Genomic DNA, 22834 nt, shown 5'->3' with positions numbered 1-22834 from the left:
AAAAATATGCTCATAACTCTAAGTCGCTTCAGATGTAACCTTCATTTTTGGTATGAATGTGTATATGGACAATGCCTTTCCATACCCACACACATTTCGACCTCATTGACCTTGACCTTGAACTTAAGGTCCGCGTTTAGGTTTAAAATCTGCATTTATGTTTCAAAAAATGCTCATAACTTCTATGTCGCTTCAGATGTAACCTTCATATTTGGTATGCATGTGTATATGGACAAGGCCTTTCTATAAGCACACAAATTTTGATCCCTGTGGCAATGACCTTGAAGTTAGGGTCAGTATTTAGGTTTTGAAATCTGCGTTTAGGTTTCATAGTATAACCTAAATGGAAAAAACCTTTCCAGACACACACAAATCTTGATCCCTGTGGCCATGACCTTGAATTTAGAGTCAGCATTTAGGTTTCCAAAATTTGTTCTGTTATTTAGCGGTCTAACATAACTTTAAACTATCAAAGCGTTTTTTGGGGGTATATGTCATCCTATGGAGACGGCGCTTGTTTTTAATTCAGTTACATGTAAGTTATGTCAATACAGGGCCCTCAATCTGTCAAATCCATTCATTCCCCCCCCCCCCCCCCTAAAACGTTTACTCTCCCCCCCCCCCCCCCCCCCCCCCAAAAAAAAATTTTATTTTTATTTTTTTTGATAGATGTCTTATGATTATTACCGGTATATCTCAATTCTATTTTAATTTAATCTTTTCAAACATACTAAATTATGAAATAAGCAATGAATATAGTGCAAACATGTACAAATGTAATAATTAGAGAGTAACTAAAAAATCCCCCAAAAAGGGAAACGCCGCGAAAATTGCCCCTGCTATGGGTAGCGACCCGCTTCCCCTGCAATACCATCAGTGAAGTCGTAGAAATATTGGATATTACGTAACAAAATGCATTCATGGTGTGAACATCACAATTTCAGCAAGAAAAGATTTTTTGGTTACCAAATAGACAATTTTATGTGTTAAGTTTCTCTTTGATAAATGTTGTTTTTTTAGGAACAAAATTATATCATCATTATTGAATGCCCATAATCTCTGAGCTGTTAGTTAGTTAAAAATAGAGAGCATTCTTGCACTTGTTTCCATTTTTATTTAATGCCATTTATAAATATAAAATAATCCAAATGTATTTATTTTGACCTTGCGGTCAAGGATATTACCCATGAAAGTGCAAGCACTTATTTCCAATGGGGTCCTTTGGTTTTGCTGAAGAGACAGCAAGCAGAAGAGACAGTATTGGGATACAAGGAATCCGGGTGCGATACCCTAGCTCTTTGAGAATAGATACCTTGGTTCTTTTACGTGCTCAGTGTATAGCACCGATACACGCGAGAATTACCTGGGTTTCATACCAGTACATCTCTAGTTGGGTGGGAAACACTTGAAGCATTTCTGAAATTTCTAGTGCCCCGGCCGGGATTTGAACCGGGGACCTCTGGAATGGTAGACCAGAGTGTTACCACTCGACCACCGCACCACCCCAAAATAATCCAAATAGTGCCTTGTGCCCTCTTAAATACATGCATCCAGTCTTATCTGATTGTGTCACCTTAGACCCCTAGAGAGCACAGTCATCCAAGGTTTGTAAGATAACAATCAGTAACACAGCAACTGATAAGCTGAAAGACAAACTCTGCACAAATGTCTTATTATCTCCAGGTCATACTATATTCAGATTTGAGTTTGTTTTTATTAATTTTTAAATGAATATGAAATACGTTTTTTTTTATTGAGAAAAACAAGTTTTATAATCATTGTTTAAAACAATGTGCTGGCATAGTAAATCTATCAGTTGTAATTGATTTAGTTATTGAGAATGATGGGCTAATCCATCTGCAGATTAATTACACAAAGACAATATTATCAGTTTCAGATACATAGTTTTATTTGTGTGTAATACTACTGGCAATCTTCCAAGTTTTTTTTTTGTTTTCTACAAATCCTTACTTATTATTTATACAAGTATTATATTTTTGTTATGAGTTTACCCAAGAGTTAAAATATTTGTGCATATGGGGTGTCAATGGGCCAATTGTTATACTGCTTATGTTACACTTTCCAGTAAAACTTGTTTTCAATGTCATACGTTGGCTGTCATTTAGTCCAGCCCAAAAAAGAGACCTTTTACACAATTCAATATTCAGACTCGTAATTTAAGATTCAATGTGACAGACTTACAATTGATATAAGGGCTTCAAAATGCTCACGTGTCCTCACATAATAGATGATAAACAGTCTCTGGAAAAACCACAATCAGATTTCAATCTGGCAACATTCATTTTAATTTGTTCCCATTATTTCATAAGCACTTTTTATATATATCATTACATTTTTCATCATCATCCATAAATAAAGCATTTTAAATGTATTTACATTTTCTTTTGAACATTCACTTAAAATGCTGTGTGACACTATTTCCAATAGACAATCCCAGAATTGATAATATGGGTGCCGCCATATTGGCTATTACGTAACCCGCGATTGAAAACGGTACTGAAGAATTTGACAGATTACAACGTTATCATAGTGTACACCCGCTTTATTCCAATAAACAGTACTTTATGACTTCGCACATTAGGATTGAAAACAAGTGAAACATGAAACTAAGTGTCGATATGTATCACATCGTAAATCAATATAATTTAAATTAAAAATATACACGATAGATTCATAAAATATGTGTCTCTGCAACAATATTCAGTGACAACACGTAATGTTTAAGGCCGTGTTGGCATTTTTAAGCATACCTTTCAGCATATTGCCTTTGTATAAAATTTAATTATTTCTTTATGGAATTAAATTATTATAAGTAAACGTTGTAATTTTAGCGTAAATAGTGCCGAGATATTAACAAAGATCTATCAATATATAAAGATTGGAAACATCCATTCAGACCATATTTTTTGGATAGATCTTTGATATTAATTAGATAGATTTAAGATCGATGTAGACAATTTAATTGATATCTGCCTTTGTTTAAGCCTATATTATTTCTTATTAAATGTCGTACTTTCTATACTTTCCGGAGATATTCATTCAGAAACGTTGTAAGATTAAAGACTTAGGACGACTTCTTTAATTGAATAATACATCTCTTTGTTTGTCTAAACAGTTACCATTTCGTTATTAATATTTTTCTTGTAAGTGTCATTTTAAAGGTAATTATACAAATCTATAGCCCAAATGAAGTTTGTGATTCTTAAATTGTTTCGTATTTCTTTGTTATCGAAACTCTGTAAGATTTTCAGGTAGAGATTTTTTTTAAATTAAAATTATGTATCTAGTTTAGTCTAAAACTAAAGTGGTTTTTAGCAATCTTTTATTTAAAAATCGCTCTCAAGCTAATACAAAAATAACGAGCCGGAAATGAATTTTGTGATTTAAATGAACAAGTATCGGAGTTATTCGCTTGCAAAACTGTGTAAGATGTCAGGATATGTCATACTTTTTTATTGAAAAGGACATAATAGCTTTTGTCTACAACTTTCTTATATTATTATTTAAATAACGTTTTACATGTTGCCTGAAATATTATTAAATTTTCTTAATAACATCTTAATTCACGATTGAAATGTTCAACATGAAAAATAATGAGCCTTAAATAAACTTTAAAATAGTTCCAATTGTGTTCTCTAGATTTCCTAAACGTATGTCTTTATTAAATGTTCGTAAAACGGTCTAAATTTATGCTTAAAAAATAAAAACACGCACAAAATAAGTGATTTATTTTTCTTTAATTACGGATTATAAATGACAGCAACATACATCTCTTGAAAAAAACATCAGCGATAAAGGCGCGAACGAATTAGCTCAATGGGAGGCGATGTTCCAAGTGTGGATTAAAAGCGTTTATGGGTTTGCCCGTGACACCACATGTCTGCACATGTGTTGATACCGAAATTGAGATAAGATATCACGCGTCACCTTTAAATAACATGTTAAATGACAATCAAGATCTTATTCATGCCAGGGACCTACACAAATAGGTCCATGTCCATGCTGTGTGTTATTACTCTTAAACGAATGCAGATGAACCTTATTTCTACTAATTACGTAATTTATATTAATAAAAAAAAAAACAAACTATTATGTGGTTGTCAGATTGATAACAGAAACTCTTTAAATCCTCAAATATATTTGATAAACCTGTTTCGCTTCCTTGTTTTGCGTAGGGACCTATACACACATATATAGGTCCATGTTTATTTCTTCAGTACCGTTTTGGAGGCGCGCAAGAGTATTCAGGGGCGGGTAATCCGGGAGGTATCGATTTCTGGGATTGTCTATATGACACTATTTCCAATATTCTATCAGAAAATAAATTGTTTTTGTTTTGTCTTTTTTTAATTCACCCTAGGGTGTGATGAAAATACAAAAAATAATTATGTTAAGGGAAGCTCTGATTTTCTCATTAATATTTCAAGATAAGAGAGTTGTACATTTCCATTGCCCCTGATAATTATTTGGGAAATAGAGTTTTTACCCATTGATTTTGAAAATCAAAGCGCTGATGGCACTGAATTTTTTCGCTGTTGTATAATCTTAGACATAACTCAGTTTTCAAAATTATGTTATAGCTTTTTATAACGCAAGTTTGAAATGATCACAACCCATTCAAATTTATAAAGAGTGTGCCTTAAAACACAGGTCAAGATGTGTGTTTTTTCCAAATCATTGAAACAGCTAATCAGTTTGCACAGGCTAATCTTATTTGACATTCATTAAGCCCCGTTTTTTCCTGAAAGCAGCCAATATGTACAGATTTCAATTATAAACTCTAGACTGGCCAACGTTGTCTTGCCACAAGTTGTTAAATACACTCTATGTACTGTGCCAGTGAGAACAGGTAGATGCGGATATTAAAGCAGAAGCATTATCGTCTGCTAAAGTTTACTGGAGTTATCCACACAGGCAGTTAAGGGTATCATGTTTACAAATTGCTCTAAACGTTTAAACGAAATTAAATAAACTAAACGTTACTGTTTAAACGGTATCCCTATGTCCGTTTAAAAATCATCAGTGCCATCGCATCTCCAAACTGAAAGTAGCAATTATTTCCTGAAGTCATATTTAGTGCATATCCCATTCGCGCAATGACGTCATATTAAAACCAACTGTTCTCGTCGTTGTCGAACCATTGGGTTACACTTTGTCTACTTACATGCCGTAATATTTTATAACAAAGACGAATTAATATCGAACCAACATTCCTCTAATAAGAGTAAATCGGTTTTAAAATTGTCAATGTTTTACTTAACACGATGTACATCAAAAGATGCATACTTCAATTTAGGTAAAAATATTCCTATACGGAGATTGTTCGCCATATCTCTTGAAATGAATGCTGATGAAGAAACGTTGGAAAAATTTTCTCGTGCACTTCGTGCCGATGCGCGTCGAATGGTCAAGACGATTCGGGTCATGCTCATGCAACAAAAGGCAGGAATTTCGTGATGACGCGCATTAAATATTCAAGACGTCTAGTCCGTACATGGTGTATTGTTATGTTTACGGTATTGTGAATAAGGGACATGTGGTGCACGTGATACAAATAGTTTTTAATATGAGTCTTTTTCAGCAGCTGTTAACAAGCTTTGCAACGTCGTAACGTTATGAACTAAACGGATTTATATTAATATTGACTGTTGTTTAAACGTTTACAGTTTTTGTAAGCGTTTTTGACCAAAACACGAAACACGACCATTTAAACGTTTAAACGTGATACCCTTACAGGCAGTCACAGGTTACGATTCCTGCCGTACCTAAGCCCATACTGATCCATACTGATTTGCAAAATTGCGTCTGCATTATTTGTGAGCTTCACTCACAAATAAATAGGGTGATTTCATTCTTGAAATAGGGTGAATTGAGTTATAAAAATACATACATTAAAATCATTCTGTTTTACTTCTGTTGCTGCACACTTGTATTGATTCAATTAAACTGTAAACTATCATAATTAACTTTAATAAACTTATGTTTCATAACATCTTTAATCCTTGAAACTGTCCATAATATGAACTTTAAACTTAAAAAAAACTGATGTTAACTGACATCTTTGTAACTGTCAAACATATCGACTGATTTTTTGGCGCAACAATTGTGGACGTCTTTCTACCTCTCTTAGACATTTTTATTTTGCATCGTAGTAGAAACTGAAAGTTCAGACGCTTTACAAATGCATGCTTAATGAGCGACAAATTAAGTCAGATTGAAAAAGCATGAATGTCGTCCTAAATAATTTGGTCAGACGCTATAATTAAAAATGAAATCTTGTCCGCAGAACATTTGAGTAGCTTTGACTGTTGTCCTGCTCCATCATCCAGGCGCTTGCTGAATGAAACCGTCGCCACGTTACAATAATAATTATAAAGAGAAAATACCGAAAATGAGCAAAGGATTTTCGGTTGAAGCTATTGTATCATACACATTATATTTGATGAATTTGTGTAAAAGTTAAGTTGGTTGCGTTTTCAATACGCATAATATTGTATTTCTTAAAGTTTTTAAACAATGTATTAGGGTGAAAGACGCAGATACGCAGCTTATGTGGGGCACTGCATTTCATGCAAAATATGTTTCAAAACATTAAGGGTATTGCACATGCTTTCAGATAATAGTATCTTTGTGTCTCACATCACTGAAGCACAAGTTGCTATCTATTGTAGTGAAAATGTTAAATTTTAAATCTAACTTTCATTTTTACCTGAAGTATTTAGTACAAATAACATTTCATAATTATTTGATAAGTTGATAACACTTTTTACCTGAAAAATGGGGTTATATTTTCAATAAGTTGCTAAGTTGCAAGTTGCAGACATGGGGTAATCATAATTGTTAATCTGTTATCATCATGCTTATTAATTGATTCCTTTTTCCATTAATCATGGATTGATCATTAATTATAGCTTTTGTATAACTTAAATAATAATAATATAGATTACTGCTATGTGCAAGAGGTCATGACTCATTATTATTTTATGATTACTTTTATGATTACTTTTGACCAAAAAGCAGATTCAATTTCAGTTCATGAAGACACATGACACATGAACAACATCAGATAACTTGCCAACTTATAATGTAGTTAATTACTCAAGTGGTGTAGATCTCTAATTGCCCTTGGCCCTAGGGTTATTTCAAGGGATTAAGTCTGAACAATAGTAGTTATTATTCCGAACTTGCCTACAACTGGTTTTTCCACTAATTTACATGAGGTACAAATAAAATTGACCTAGATCCACAGGGTTGTGTATTGTTCTTCCCTCCTACTGGTGAAACTGGAGGGGACTTATGGTTTTTGCTCTGTCTGTCTATCAGTCGGTCAGTTTGTAACACTTTTCTGGATCCTGCGATAACTTTAAAAGTTCTTCATATTTTTTCATGAAACTTGAAACATGGATAGATAGCAAAAGGGAGTTTATGCACGTCATTTAATTTTGTTCGTACGTCAAGAATTATGGTTGCTATAGCAACAAATAGACTAGAAATATTGCTGAAAATAGTGGATCCTGCGATAACTTTAAAAGTTCTACATATTTTTTCATGGAACTTGAAACATGGATAGATGGCAATATGGAGATTATGCACGTCATTTCATTTTGTTCCAACAACAAGAATTCTGATTGCTGTGGCAACAAATAGACTAGAAATATTGCTGAAAATGGTGGAGTTTCACCGGTAGGGGACTTATATTGCATGGCAATAGTTTTGTTAAAACTCAGTAAGTACCAGAATATTCATGTGACACTAGGATCATAACGGTTAAAAGTTTATTGTACCTAACGATTAGTGGAGTTCCGAATACAGTCAAATGCATTGATGATCTGCATTTATGCAAAAAATAAGTGTTGGACCTAGGTGTGGGAACAGTTAAGTAATCAGTCAAATAATTGATTTCATGAAATTTTTACTGAACCATGTTAACCCATGTATAAAAGTTACTTGGTGGAAAAGCAATTGATGCATACATGCCATAATTTTTTAGGTCCAAAGCGGGACATTCCATAAAAAATTGTCGGGACATTTGACCAAAAAGCAGGACACCTAAAACGATCTATCATTCCACGTTTACTATAGTCAGTATAGTACTAACAAAAACTCTTGATACTTTTATTCAAGACATAAAACATCTGATATGAAGCATGAAATCTTAAACATAACAATAACAGTTTTATTAAATTAGACAATAGCAAACAACGAAGATAATATTCATCTGTTTAAGAGTACAAAATCTAGAACATTACGACAACAATACTCATATTAATTTCAATGGCAAACATTAACGCAGGGGAGGCTATCCAGTTGACTGAAAGTACGGGTTACAGTACACTATCTACCGAACAGTTACATCAGTTACACACGGTATCCGGAGAAGTGCCCCCCCGGAGAACTGCCCCCCGGAGAACTGCCCCCTTATTTTAAAGGTGGCGGAGAGGTGCCCCCCCATCAAATCGGTAGGGGCGGAGAACTGCCCCCCTGTCAGAATTTAGTAGGCGGATATCTGCCCCCCCATCAAATCTGTAGGGGCGGAGAACTGCCCCCGGTGTCATATTAGTTATTAGTTACGTAGTGAAAACAATACTTACGGGTAATTTTACGTTATCGCCGTACACATTTTATCCGGTAACAATTTAATTTCAGTACAAGTATATTACCATTTATCGAACTGAATAACACAAATTGTCTAGAGGCATGTGATAATACTGTTTAAGGCCCTTGGTACGCAACTGCACCACTCACTATACATGAATGCCTTGTAAAAGTCGTGTTTTAATAAGAGCGCGAAACATAGTCGAGATCCACACAGGAAACGCGTGCGTGTTAATACTGGCAATATGTTGCAACTAAATATAGACGTGCAACTCGGTACTTATGGAGGAAAAGTTACATCGGAATTAATTTACATTATAAAGATAGTATTGACCCATGGAAAAAAAGTTAATTGACATATAAAAAAGTAAATTAATAGGCAAGGCAAAGGCAATAATTTAGCTGACTTGAAGAAAAAAGTGAAGTGAAGTTGAATTTATAAGCAATTTATTTATGTTGTTTAGTTAATTCATGTCTTCTAGCACCTTTTCCGTCGGTAGCATCGCCAGACCGTCGAGTCGTCCGCAGTTTGCATTTTGAGCAGATCATGTCGACATGCCAAACAAACAAAATCGGTAACAGTTGCTTTAATTAGCAGCTAATAAGGCAGGCAGAGAACTTGTTACCGTTAACGATAAGTACCGCGATCTTTTAATCTTTTAATTGGTAGACCGGACCGACCTTAATTGTTAAGAACTTGTTAGCTTTGAATAAAGCCGCATACGGGTTTATTATATTGAACCGTCCAAATCCGTAATTGGCGAAAACAAACAAATAAATTATTGTTTTCAGCTGGCATAAGGATGGATTAAATTGCATGCTAATTGTTTGTTTTTATTACGGGGAAAATATCAAATAATTCAGCCGCGAAAACTTTTTATTAGCAAAAAGTTATTTGTTTTTCTTTGTTCACATTGACGAAAAGCACGTGATTATAAAGTTGGCGACGTGACGACGTCCATGCCGAGGTAGGTATTTTATGCCGTTTTATAACTTTTATTACTTGTACAACTTTATATTACTTTTGAAATTTCACTCAATTTCCATACATAATAGCAAGAAAGTTACTGGCGTTATTGTCATTCAACCGCTATTTCTTTAATTAGGGGGCACTTCTCCGGGTCATCAATTCTGACAGGGAGGCAGTTCTCCGCCCTTATTAATCAGCAGGGGGGCAGTTCTCCGCCCTATACAAAAACAGTGAGGGGGCAGTTCTCCGCCCAGTGAAAAATCTTTGGGGGGCAGTTCTCCGGGGGGGCACTTCTCCTCCGTTACACACGGAATGCGCGGCCGTACACATTTCCGTATTTTGTTTTCTTCCTATATACACAGATTAAACTGAATTGTGAATTGTCAGGCGCTGTATTGGGGTAGTGTCAAACTGTCATGAATAACAACACGTTGTTTTTATTACAATAACACAAGACAAGATGGGTAACTCTTTTACTGTTTGTTGCGATGTTTTTTTAAGCATGTGTCCATGCGCAGTTTGTTACTTGTCAATTTCCGCGGCTTAATTGGAGTAGGGTCAAACTGTCATGCATAGCACCTCGTTGTTTTTAGCTTAATTGGAGTAGGGTCAAACTGTCATGCATACCACCTCGTTGTTTTTATTACAATTACACTAGACAGGATGGGTATCACTTATTGGACTGTTTGTTGCGATTTTGGTATATTGCACATTCGGAATATCCCGCTATATTGGAACTAAACATTGAATGTAAAAGACTCTATTATGACGTAGCGTTAATTTTACAAAACAATTGTTTTGTAAACCGTTTCAAACAAATACAAAATAAACACATTTTCAACATTTATTTCATTATAATAAAACTATCGATAGCAATAAGCGACCACTATCTTGAAGACCACCATGGTGTGAATGCCTGATGAAATCAATAATTAGCCGATAAATCGCTGATAAGGTGTCATAAACAACACTGGTACACACGATAAGTAGAATCGGATTGTTAATTGGAGGGCAATAAAGGGATTAGCGGTGTTAAGTGTTAGCGAAACAGAGCTTGAATAGCGAATTTTATTGGGAACCTATACACCTTACATCGTTTTTTACGAATGTCGGGACAAATCGTCTCATGGCGGGACGGCGGGACAAAGGGCCCAAAAGCGGGACTGTCCCGCCGAGATCGGGACGTATGGCATGTATGATTGATGCAACTTCTGCACCAGTGGAGAGACTGGCATTTTCTATCCATCCTGATAGAAGTCTTATGAGTGACCACACTTTTCAAATGCCCATAAACATCAAATGCAATTATCATGCAGTATGCTACATCTTTCTTTTTTTGTGTGCAAATTAATAGGATAAGAATAGGATATATATTTTTTTTAGATAAACAGTGTTTGATAAAGTGTATAGAAGCCCAAATATTATTAAATGCATGAATAGATTCATTAATAAACAATTTGATCACTTTGGTTTAGATTACCAATTAATAATTGTTCAATGAACAAAAACCATTGATCATGTTTGAAAAATAAGTTAAAATCATTAATTTAATTGATTACTTTTTCGAGTAATTGACCACATGTCTGCCCAGTTGCAACTGAGATTAACACTGTTTTGTGATATTGACATTTTGCTTCACTTCATTCTAAGAGCAATCACACTGCAGTTATAAATAAACTGATAAGATAAGCTATTGGGGGGCAACACCTGCCCCAGTACGGTACACAGATTATCTCCAAAGCCAATTAAATATGCAGGTTTGGTTTTGTGCTATAATAAGCACCCGTTTAACAGTTATATGTTTCAATTGTACTTTTGCTGTGAAGCTGTCTAAGCCAGCTTTTCACCATGAGCTTTGTAATAAAATTCAAATAAAAAATATCCCGCGGCTAGACACGAATAAAGACACCTTATTTATTCCATTGGCTGATTTGAGCGATATAATTATGGTATGTCAATAAAAGAATCTTATTGTGTTTCCAACAATACCATGATAAATATTATTTTTGATAAATTTAACAAGAATTATTCCACCATATTGACTAATGCATGTGCACGACGATTCACGATACTGTAAATAATCGAATCAAATAGAAATGCCCAACAAACCACTAAAACGGGTTTGTTCGAAGAACACGCGTATAAATATTTTAAATATGTACAGATACTTCGGGTGTGGCTGGTTGACTTCTATGTTTTAATTTCACTTCCATTCTTCTTTTGGTTTCCTGTTTTGTATTATAGATTTATGACCAGCAATATGTAATACTGTTAAATAAGCCGCAAAAACTCCGCGTAACATCTTGTACTGCATGTGATATAGCTAAGAACTGCACCGAAAAAGACATTCGCTATCTTTGATCTCATTCATTGAACTCTTTACTTTTCAGCAACTCCAATCACAATAAATGCCGTATATCTTTTTTTGTCCCCCACCACTATAGTGGGGGACATATTGTTTTTGCCCTGTCTGTTGGTTGTTCTGTTGATTGGTTTGTTTGCCCAAACTTTTAACATTTTGCCATAACTTATGCAATATTGAAGCTAGCAACTTGATATTTGGCATGCATATGTATCTCATGGTGACTAGGTGTGCGGTAAAAATGCCAGAGGTAAAAATGCCATAGGTAAAAATACCAGAGGTTAAAATGCCAGAGGTAAAAAAGCCAGATGTAAAGTGGTAAAAATGCCAGATGTTAAAAAGTAAAATAGAGTTTTGAGCAATATTTTTTTAAGGATATTGAGTATTGTACGGAAACATTTCTTATTGAACATGTTATTTTTATTCTACTTGTCTTACTAATAAATTTAGATTATAATTTTGTTTTATTGTGCTTTATTCGTTCTGTTTATTGGTTGGGATTTTTGTTTCTTTGATGAATCGGTCATTAAATAACACTTGTTAATTTCCTTTTAAAAGCTATTTTTATTGATGTAAAGGAATCTTTTGATTTTTGAGGACAATAAATTATAAAAGCAATGTGACAAACAAGCAGGGTTTTGATGGTAATTATGTTTACATTAATTATTAAATGAGGCATGTATTGATATTATAGCTTATTAAAGCATTTTAACTTAGAGCCGATAATATATAGATTTATTACAGAGTAAATTCCCCTCCCGCCACAACTGAAATTTTGTACATAATATTTATCTGCACTTTTTTTTCTTAATTAATTGCGGATTTTAAACATTCACTTAACCCCTACAATACTCAATATCCTTAAGAATATTGCTCAAAACTCTATTTTACTATATAACATCTGGCATTTTTACCTATGGCATTTTACCTATGGCATTTTTACCACTTTACATCTGGCTTTTTTACCTCTGACATTTTTACCTACATTCGTATCTCATGGAGCTGCACATTTTGAGTGGTGAAAAGTCAAGGTCATCCATCAAGGTCAAAGGTCAAATATATGGCTTCAAAGCGACGCAATAGGGGGCATTGTGTTTCTGACAAACACATCTCTTGTTAGTTTTTTTTTTTCTCAGATTTTTTTAAAGACTGGCCTTTTGGTGCCCTTTGAAGTTATGGATAATATCTCAGGACAGTAGTTACTTATATTTTGCAAATATTTCTTTTTTAATATAAAGTCAGACATGTATAAATAACATTTAGATATATGAATAGATATCAAATTAATATATTTTGCCATACCTAACACATAAACAACTGTGGCAGACATGCCCAATGCGTGGAAAATGCTTGCAAAAATTGATAATGTTATTATTTATTATACATTTTGGTAAGTAATTTTAGTATTTCTTTACATCAATAGAAAAGAACACATTTGACACGGTTTGTCATTATAGGATTCATAATTTGTATGGCTGACCACATAGGAAACACTATTAAAATTAGTGTAATCCAAACAATATATATGGACCACATATAAAATCTCGAAATGAATGACATACTTATGGTCCTGACAAAATATACTAAATACTACTATATAGCCCCCCCCCCCCCCCTCTCCCTAGCAATTGTTGTGGGGGGTAAAAAACTCCGGGACATTAAAGCTAAATATATTTTGTATGACCAAATCTAAAAAAGGGTGCATTTCATCTTATCATAACTTATATTTTTTTAAAGTGCTAATTGTAAATTATTTAGTCCCACATTTTCATTGTGATATTCCTATGCATAAGAAAATTACACTTGATTGTATTAACCCCTTTTAGTTTAAACCTATTTATTTTAGCTTGATTGCGTCGAAAGCCTTTGGCTTATATAAACGCTCTTGAGTCCGTTTCCTGGGCCTAGAACCAGTACTTGGTGTCTTTGAGGGAGATCTGAAGAATGCTCCCACAGTGGGTATCGAACCTGTGACCTCCCGGTCGCTAGGCGGACACCATATTCATTACACCACGGCGACCCCCCTTTTGCAGGTGCATTCTTTAAGCCGAAGTTTACAAAAAAATTATTTGAAGTTCAAGTCGCTCAAAACAACTATGAAGAGTTAAAAAAATCCAAACTCTTCATAGTTGTAGCGACTTATTATCAAACTTCAAATATAAACTATGGATCACATCACATATGCTGGCATTCAAAGTGCCAATTGAGTTTTAAGGCTGCCCATATTTTAGTTTTGATATTTCTTTGCTTAAGAAAAAACACAATATATTATACACCTCATTTTTCAGGTGCATGTTTAAAGCCAAAAATATCTTCCATCTAAACTCTTCCTAGTTGTACTAACTAACACTGAAAACATATACTATGGCTTGTATCATAAACTGTATTGTTTTCAGTGCAAATTGAGTTTTATGGCTGCCCATATTTACATTGTGATATTCTTTTAAATGATAAAATTATGCAAGTTTTAACTTATCCATTTTTTCAGATATTTGAATAAAGCCATTTGGATTTTCTGCAAAAAAATGCATATTTTGAGTGACCAAAGCTAAAAAAGTTGCATTGCATCATGTGCTAACTTTTTTTTTTTAAGTGCTGATTGTACATAATTTATTATTATAAGTCCAATTTTTATAGTGATATTCTATTGCATAAGAAAATTATACCAGATTTAGTATACCCATCTTGTAAGTGCATGTTTTAAGCTAATTTTATTTTCAATCAAACTCCTCATTGTTGTAGCGACTAAAAATGAAAACATATACCATAGATGATTTTATGTGCTGATTGAGTTTTATGGTTTTCCCATATTTTCATTTATATGATGTTCCTTGAAACCATCAAATTATACAAGATTTTATTTACCACATTTTTCACATACTTGCTATCAGCCATTTTTACTTTCGAAAAAAAACTTCAAAATTTTGACTGATTAAAGCCATACAAATGGTGCTTGAATCATCATAACTTTTTTCTCTAATGTGCGAATTTTATTTTATTTTGCTCACATTTGCTTAGTGAAATTCCTATATAACAGAAGAAATGTACTACAGACTCTTTTATCCTAATTTGCAGGTGCATGAAGAAGGGCAAAGGCAATCATAACTGAAAGAATGTGATAAACTTGATTTTTTAGCTCAACTATTGTATATCAAATATATATACTGGAGCTATTTTACTCACCCCAGCGTCGGCGTTTGCGTTGGCGTTAGCGTGCAAATGTTAAAGTTAGCGTACTACCCCAAATATTTCCTATGTCCCTTGACATATTGCTTTCATATTTTGCATACTTCTTTACCAACATGACCCCAACCTATGAACAAGAGCAGACAACTGTTTCAAGCATTTTGACAGAATTATGGCCCCTTTTATACTTAGATAATATGCATATTATTGATAAATCTATGTTAAAGTTTGCGTACTACCCCAAATATTTCCTATGTCCTTTGACATATTGCTTTCATATTGTGCATACTTCTTAACCAACATGACCCCAATCTATAAAAAGAGCAGACAACTGTATCAAGCATTTTGACAGAATAATGGCCCCTTTCATACTTAGAATATGCATATTATTGATAAATCTATGTTAAAGTTTGACAAAACAACACTTACCTGACAAACCACAATGCCAAAACCATCCCCCCACGCCCCACCCCAGAAGTCCCCCCCCCCGCCCCCAACCTCCACCCCCACTTTTCTTATTTTTGAAAGATCATCTATTAAATGATCACACAGCCACATTATACCCCCCCCCCAACCCCCCCATCTCCATGATGGCTTACGATATACTGTCAAGCACTCGAATAGTCAAATATATCTCAAGATGATTGAAATTAAATTATACAAAAATTACTAAAAAATAAATTTATTACACAGAAATGAACTCAAGCTGGCAATACAAGGAGGGAGATAATGGGAGATTACAGTTGACAAGGGTTATGGCTAGTATTTCAATGGAATTAAAGCTCAAATTCAACATGTGCATGTTAATTACAGTAAAGTTATTTTAAGTATAATATGATAATGGTTCATAAGTATTGATTTCTTAAACAATGAACAACTGAGCATTTCTCAATATCTGGATTCAATTTAAGCGCACACAGAGATGTTTTCCTTTCCTCCTTTTTTAACTTTCATAAATATCCATAAAAACCACCCAACTAAAGATGTCAACTTGATGCCAGTTACTAATTTTGTGTAATATTTCATACAAAAATGCCAATTAATTTTGTCATCTAGTCTATGGCTATGTGGGTGATGAAAAGTCTCTTATCAGTTGATATATCTCAAATTTATTATTGCAGACACAGTATGATACCAGATTACGGTAGCTCTCCCCAATTAAATCAACTTTTTATAATAATCTTAACATTTATAATTTGACTTTATCCTCATTGACAATCTTACTTTGTGTAAATAAGACTAAATTATGGTTTGTTTATTTTGTTCAGTTAAAACCATCAATAATGTGCTTGATTAAAAAAGTGCTTCAGTTTTATAAGTTAAGGAAGTTTTTAATAAATTGAGCATTTAATATAGGATTTAATTTATAAATTCAGTTTTGATACAATAGTCATTTAATAATTAATATAAGAATTTAATTAGTAATTTCATTTTAATCCATTAATCAAGGAATATTAAATCTAAGAATTTTATTTAAAACAGGTGCTTGTTGATCAATTTATAATATAGGAAGGAAATTTAATAAGGTGTCTTAGCTCAGGTAATATTTAATACCACACAATACCTGGAAATAAAATTTTGTCTTATTACCGGGTATTGTGTGGTGTAAATGGTGGATTGGTTGTTTATTGTCTTTCGGTGTTCATTTGCTGAAATATGACAATGAATTTATAAAAATGAAGCTAATTCCCCTTGTCAAAAAATAACCCACTTTCATACCAAAACACACTTAAACCAACATAAAACTGTGTTTTTTCTGAGTTTTTCTTAGCAGAAGTTGGTTTTTGCTAATAAAAGTGAGTTTTATGTGCGCTAAACTGTGCTTAACTGAGTTTAAAGTTAGTTATTTTAAGAAGATGTGTGTTTAAGCGAGTTTTTTTCTGTAAGAAGTCGGTTTTTTGTGTGTCAAAAGTGAGCCTTTTTATTTATGAGTTGGTTTATGTGTGTTTAAGTGTGTCTTTTTGTTTTATAAGCGAGTCTTTTACAACAGAAGTTGGTCTTTTTATAAACAGAAGTGGGTTTAAGCGAGTTTAACTTGGTCTTTTTGTAAAAAAGTTGAGAGCTGCAACGAGGCTTAAAGACTCACTTTAACACACTTTTCAACAAGTTGGTCTTTTGTTTATTAATATAACTCATCAATGAAACAATAATTCTTCAACTGGGTCTTTGTTTGATGTTTTTAGCCATAAATAAAACAAGTCAATTGTAAAGGGGCTTTTTTTACAGCTTGTTTGCCATTGTCCCTATTGTACATTTGTGTGCTCCCCATAATTTTTAGGGAATATTGGATGAAAATGGCTCTTTCAGAACATCACAGGTTCACAGATGGACAACAAGTTTCACTGACAAAAACTATAACAATGGTCAAGCTTAGTTTTATACATGAAAATGAAAGAGTTTGTGTTTCACTTTGAATTTTTATCTTTATGTTTGTTTTTATTAACAATATCTTATGATTGTTTTATGTCTTAATTTTTTATTTTTAAAAATAAATCTCATATGATTGTTTATATTTGTTTAAAACAGTATTTACTTGTTAAATCTGCATATTTAAATAATTATGGTATTGGAAACATTATTTTGGAAATAATCTATTTATTTTTGTACATAAGTTATGCAAGATTTTGATATTTGCATATGATACCATCATATCCATTTTCTTAATTTGCAATAAAATAATAAAATGCCAAACATGACCTGTGTTACATAAACTGTCAACAAAATAACAAGACAATACCTAAAAACACCCTTATTTCACACCACTAACAATAAACAGATAACAATCTGTCAGGCATTCAGAGCTAAACAGGGTACTGATTAAGGGGCAGATAAGGCTACTGATGGGGTTTGCCTAGAGATAAGGCTGTGTGGAATAAGATATAAGGCTTTTGATTGGCTATTGCACTGAGGAAGTTATCTTTTTGAAAAAAAACAACTTTTGAAAAACAAGCTGGTGTCAGCAATTGAATATTGAGCTAAATTTAATTCAGCAACATTAATATAAAGAAGTGAAAGACTTATAATGGTAGTGTAAAATGTCTTGAAATTCTGTCAGCATGAAGTATTGTGTGATGAAAACAATGTGTTTTTTACTGCAATGTGGTAATCAATAATAAGTTGGTTGGAAAGGGGTTGAACTGCCTGTTGTTGTTTTTGGAATACTGAAGAACAGTTTTAACAGGTTTGTATTGTCATTTCTTCACCCCTTTTTTATTTAGTTTATTGAATTAATTATGATCATTATCATATTTATGTATTGTCACTGGGAAATGTAAATGGATAAGTTATTGTATTGCAATTTAAAGGATAAACAACACATTTTGAAGCAAAAATAGATAAACTTACACATGAAATAGTGTAAATGTTGTGTACAGTGAATAATTATGGTTGTGTTTCATGGTTATTGTCATCTAAAATTTTATTTATATCTATTTCTGGTTATTACTGAACGGATTTCTTTCCCTCATACTTAATTAGAACTTATATATTTTAATTTTGAAGGTTAAACTCTTGCCACAAGGCAAAATTGACATAGATGGGAAGATCCTTTGGAAAGAATGTGCATCATCGCCTGCCTGATATATGGACTTTTAAACCCGGTTTTTACCCTGCACAAGCTGGCAAACTTGAGGGGAACAAGAGTGGGAAAACCTCGCCCTGTCCTTGACCAAGAAAGCTCGATTTGTTGAGAGGTAAACTATACAGGTTATTGCATTTACAATGCCACCAGACCACACAGCCAAATGAGACCACGCATCTTGGTACATTTTCAAACTGCATTTTCTACCAAACCCAATTTCTTTTAATAATTGATGAAAAGTGCTAAGTCACATGTGATCACGGGATTAAAATTTCAAAAATAAACAAACAAAAACAACAAGCAAATAACTTAAATTTATTATTATTAAAGCAACAAGATTACCATAACAGCAATATTTCATAGTTAAGTGGAACGAAAACATAACCAATCAACATGTTTGAAGAATGCCTTGCCCTTTTGAAAGTGATATGGTATTAATCCTTTGCAGATCAACTGGCATAAGAGATGCTCAAGAGGAGAAGGACACAAGCAGCATCAATGGTACAACTACATGTCGCTCCAGCGCCCGCTTTCCAGGTCCCTCCACCCGCCAAGATCAGGTCTAGGTCCCTGCACTGGCTGCTTTCCAGGTCCCCTAGCAGTCAAGGTCTCTCCAGTCGCTGCTGTGCAGGTCCCAACACTGTATGCCGTCAAGGTCCCTCCATAAGCTGAAATCCAGGTTCCTCATTCCACTGCGATTCAGGTTCCTCCAACAGCTGAGATCCAGGTCTCTGCAGCAGCTGCGGTCTAAATACTCCACCCGCAGTGGTCCATTGCGGTCAACCTTTTGCTTCAAAATCTTCCATAAATGTCTATTATTGTATAATGTATTGTAAAAATAATCTGTTTTTATTAATTTGCGGTGTACTATTTTTGTCATATAAACATAATTTTCGTACACATTGTGTTTTTTTTCCCTTTTAACCACATGGGGCTTATAATGAACTGTTGTAATTGCTTCACAAAAACCATTTTTTCTAGAACATATCAGTCCAAAATTATTTTTTTCACACTGCAAAATCCCACAAAAAACCTACTTTCTTAAAAAAACTCACTAAAACACTGTTAAAAACCCACAAAAATCAACTTACCCAAACCCACAAATTGCTTTTGTTTTTTTCACAGATAAAATACTGTTAATAACTAGGTTTAAAGCGAGTTAAAAGCATGTTTTCACTGTGAAAAAATCTAACAAAGGCGTGCTTTCAGCTCACTTTTCGCTCACTTAAAAACCGTGTTTAGCCTGCTTATAGCTCACATAAAAAACACACTTTTTACCCACTTAAAACCAACTCCACAGACAGATGTTGGTCTAAGCATGTTTAAAAAACCTCACAAAAGCAACTTGTAGAAAATCATACTCAATTTAAACCCACTTAAGATGGTTAAAAAACCCACTATGTTGGTTTAAAGCGAGTTAAACCAAGATTTAACTCAGAAAAAACCAAGTCGGTAAGCTAAAAAACCCAGTCGGTAAGCTAAAAGCGTGTCTGAAAAACCCGCTTTTAGCACAGTGCAAATACCGCAGAGTTAAACACAGATGCCTGAAAAAAACTCACTTTAAACCCACTTAAGACGGTTAAAAAAACCACTATGTTGGCTTTAAGCGAGTTAAACCAAGATTCAACTCAGATAAAACCAAGTCGGTAATCAAAAAGTGTGTTTAAAAGACTCGCTTTTAGCTCGGTGCCAATACCGCAGGGTTAAACCCAGTTTAAAACTGGGTTATAACCGTATTTTGCTCACTTTTTTGACAAGGGTCTATTACAAGAAAATAAATTTTGTATTATGGAAGTGATTTTAAGTTACAATGTAACATAATTTCATGTAACACACATAAATCCATATTTTAAAGGTAACTGGCTTTTGGGGACGTCAACTGCAGTAGTCTGTTATATCTTAAAGAGAAATGCCATTATTGTCCCCTACCGGTTTTTGCTCTGTCTGTCTGTCAGTCAGTCACACTTTTCTGGATCCTGCAATAACTTTTAAAGTTCTTCATATTTTTTCATGAAACTTGAAACATGGATAGATGGCTATATGGACTTAATGCAAGTCATTTCTTTTGTTCCTACGTCAAAACTTCTGGTTGATATACCAACAGCAAAAATAATATTCTGACAATGGTTGAATTTCTGACAATGGTGGAGCCGGTTTGGGACATATATTGCTTGGCAATAGTCTTGTTACAATATGCAGTAACAAGTCAACTGAACAGCCTGAATGTTGTCAGGTTAAAATGCGGATAGAAAGAAAAATAATTCACCTATGAAACATTATAACTTGCATACTTATATGCCTTACTTATAAATTCCATGAGGCCTTTATATTTTTTATCTAAATTTAGAATAATATATAATACATATCATATGATTTGGTGTTCATCTGATATGCTGATTTGTATTTTCAGTTTGGCCATGCTCAGGAGGGAGTGACTGAGTTATGGGGTGCAGAAGAAGCACAAGCCATCTTGACATGATGAGTCATCCCAAACAGCGCTTGACGATGGTTTCCTGCTCGATGACGATGAATCCATAACTGAGCACTGAGGATGATACTTCTCTCATCACTGCATTGTATGAAGACAAAGCAATTCAGTGTGGTTCGTCATCGTCAACAACAGAACCAGACTCAGCTGACGTTGGAGACTGTCAAGTTGAGATCACTGTGCCTATCAGGGTTGAGTGTTACATACTGAATGAAGTGATCCAAAGCCATGTATTGTCAATATGCACGCTAGAGACCTTGACATTCTCTGTTTACATTCAGATCAAAGCAATGGCAAGACATATTTAAGTATGAAAGTATGTTTTAATGAAGCAGGACACACTACTGTGTATGTTCATGTAAAGGAAGTTGCACAGGAACATTTTTGTGGAAACAAATTTCTAGTGATTATCTTTTTGCTCTTTAGCTCACCTGAGCACAATGTGCTAATGGTCCGTCATGCGATGTGTGTTGTGCGGTGTAAACATTTGCCTTGTAAACAATCTAGAGGCCACATACATCATGAAATTTGGTCAAAACAATTTTCCCAATGATATCTTGGACAAGTTAAAAAATTGTTCCGGTTTATTGTCCATAATCATGAAACTTGGTCAGGTAATTTGTCCCAATGATATCTTGGGCAAGTTCAAAAATGGTTCCGGTTGGTTCAAAAACATGGGCACCAGGGGGCGGGGCATTTTTCCTTATAAGTCTATATATATAGCTATTGAAAAACCTTTTTAACACTCTAGACGCCACATTTATTGTCCGGTCTTCATGAAACTTGGTCAAACAATGTGTCACAATGATATCATGGTTTAAAAACATGGCCTCCAGGGGGGGGGGGGGGCAAAGCTTTTTCCTTACATGGCTATGGTAAAAACATGTTAACACTCTAAGTCACATGTGAGAATGATTTTACTTATGCAACATTAATACCCTGCCTTATACGATTATGGCTCTTATGCTTACATGTTTGTTGCCTGCATAACTGCAGAATATTAGCTGTTTTCTTCCAATATGTTATTTGTAATATCAACAACTTGCTGAATATGTGTAATGTTTGATAAATTGCTTAATTTTTTAAGCCAGGTGTATTGATATTTGTTCATGAATTATGAAGTTTTGATGAAATATCATTAAACTGTAAAAACTGTGTTCATGCATTCTTTTATGCACAGAATAAAATTGTTACTTCAGAGGTTTATTAAGAGACTGTATCACATAAATGGTTGCATAGGTTCCTCTGTAGAAGCCGGGACACATTTCATTTAGTTTATCATTATGTACATAAAGGGACATACTTTTCAATTTTAGATTATGCTTTTTATACGCCGGTTTTTAAAAACGGGACGTATTATAGTTTCACCCTTGGCGGGCGGGCAGCGTCCACAGCAGTGTCCGCTCTCTAATTCAAATAGTTTTCATCCGATCTTCACCAAACTGTCAGAAGTTGTGTCTAGACAATATCAAGGTCAAGTTCGAATATGGGTCATGCCGGGTCTAAAACTAGGTCACGGGGTCACTTAGTGCATTTCAAGGATTAAGCATGGTGTCCGCTCTCTAATTGAAGTAGTTTTCACCCGATCTTCACCAAATTTGGTCAGAAGTTGTGTCTAGATGATATGTAGGT

The 22834-nt window shown here is 34.1% G+C and overlaps 1 long non-coding RNA gene across 1 annotated transcript in view; it reads left to right on the top strand.

Moving 5' to 3' along the window:
- LOC127842535 (uncharacterized) overlaps positions 1 to 22357 on the top strand; it is a 34470-nt gene extending 12113 nt beyond the window's left edge. Inside the window, exon 3 of the long non-coding RNA XR_008031693.1 lies at positions 21125 to 22357. This is a non-coding gene — a long non-coding RNA (uncharacterized LOC127842535). The remainder of the gene's footprint in view (positions 1 to 21124) is intronic.
- The last annotated feature ends 477 nt before the right edge of the window (positions 22358 to 22834 follow it).

Source organism: Dreissena polymorpha, chromosome 8 (assembly GCF_020536995.1).
Source record: "Dreissena polymorpha isolate Duluth1 chromosome 8, UMN_Dpol_1.0, whole genome shotgun sequence".
Lineage (NCBI taxonomy): Eukaryota > Metazoa > Mollusca > Bivalvia > Myida > Dreissenidae > Dreissena > Dreissena polymorpha.
This window is presented reverse-complemented; position numbering and strand designations above follow the sequence as displayed.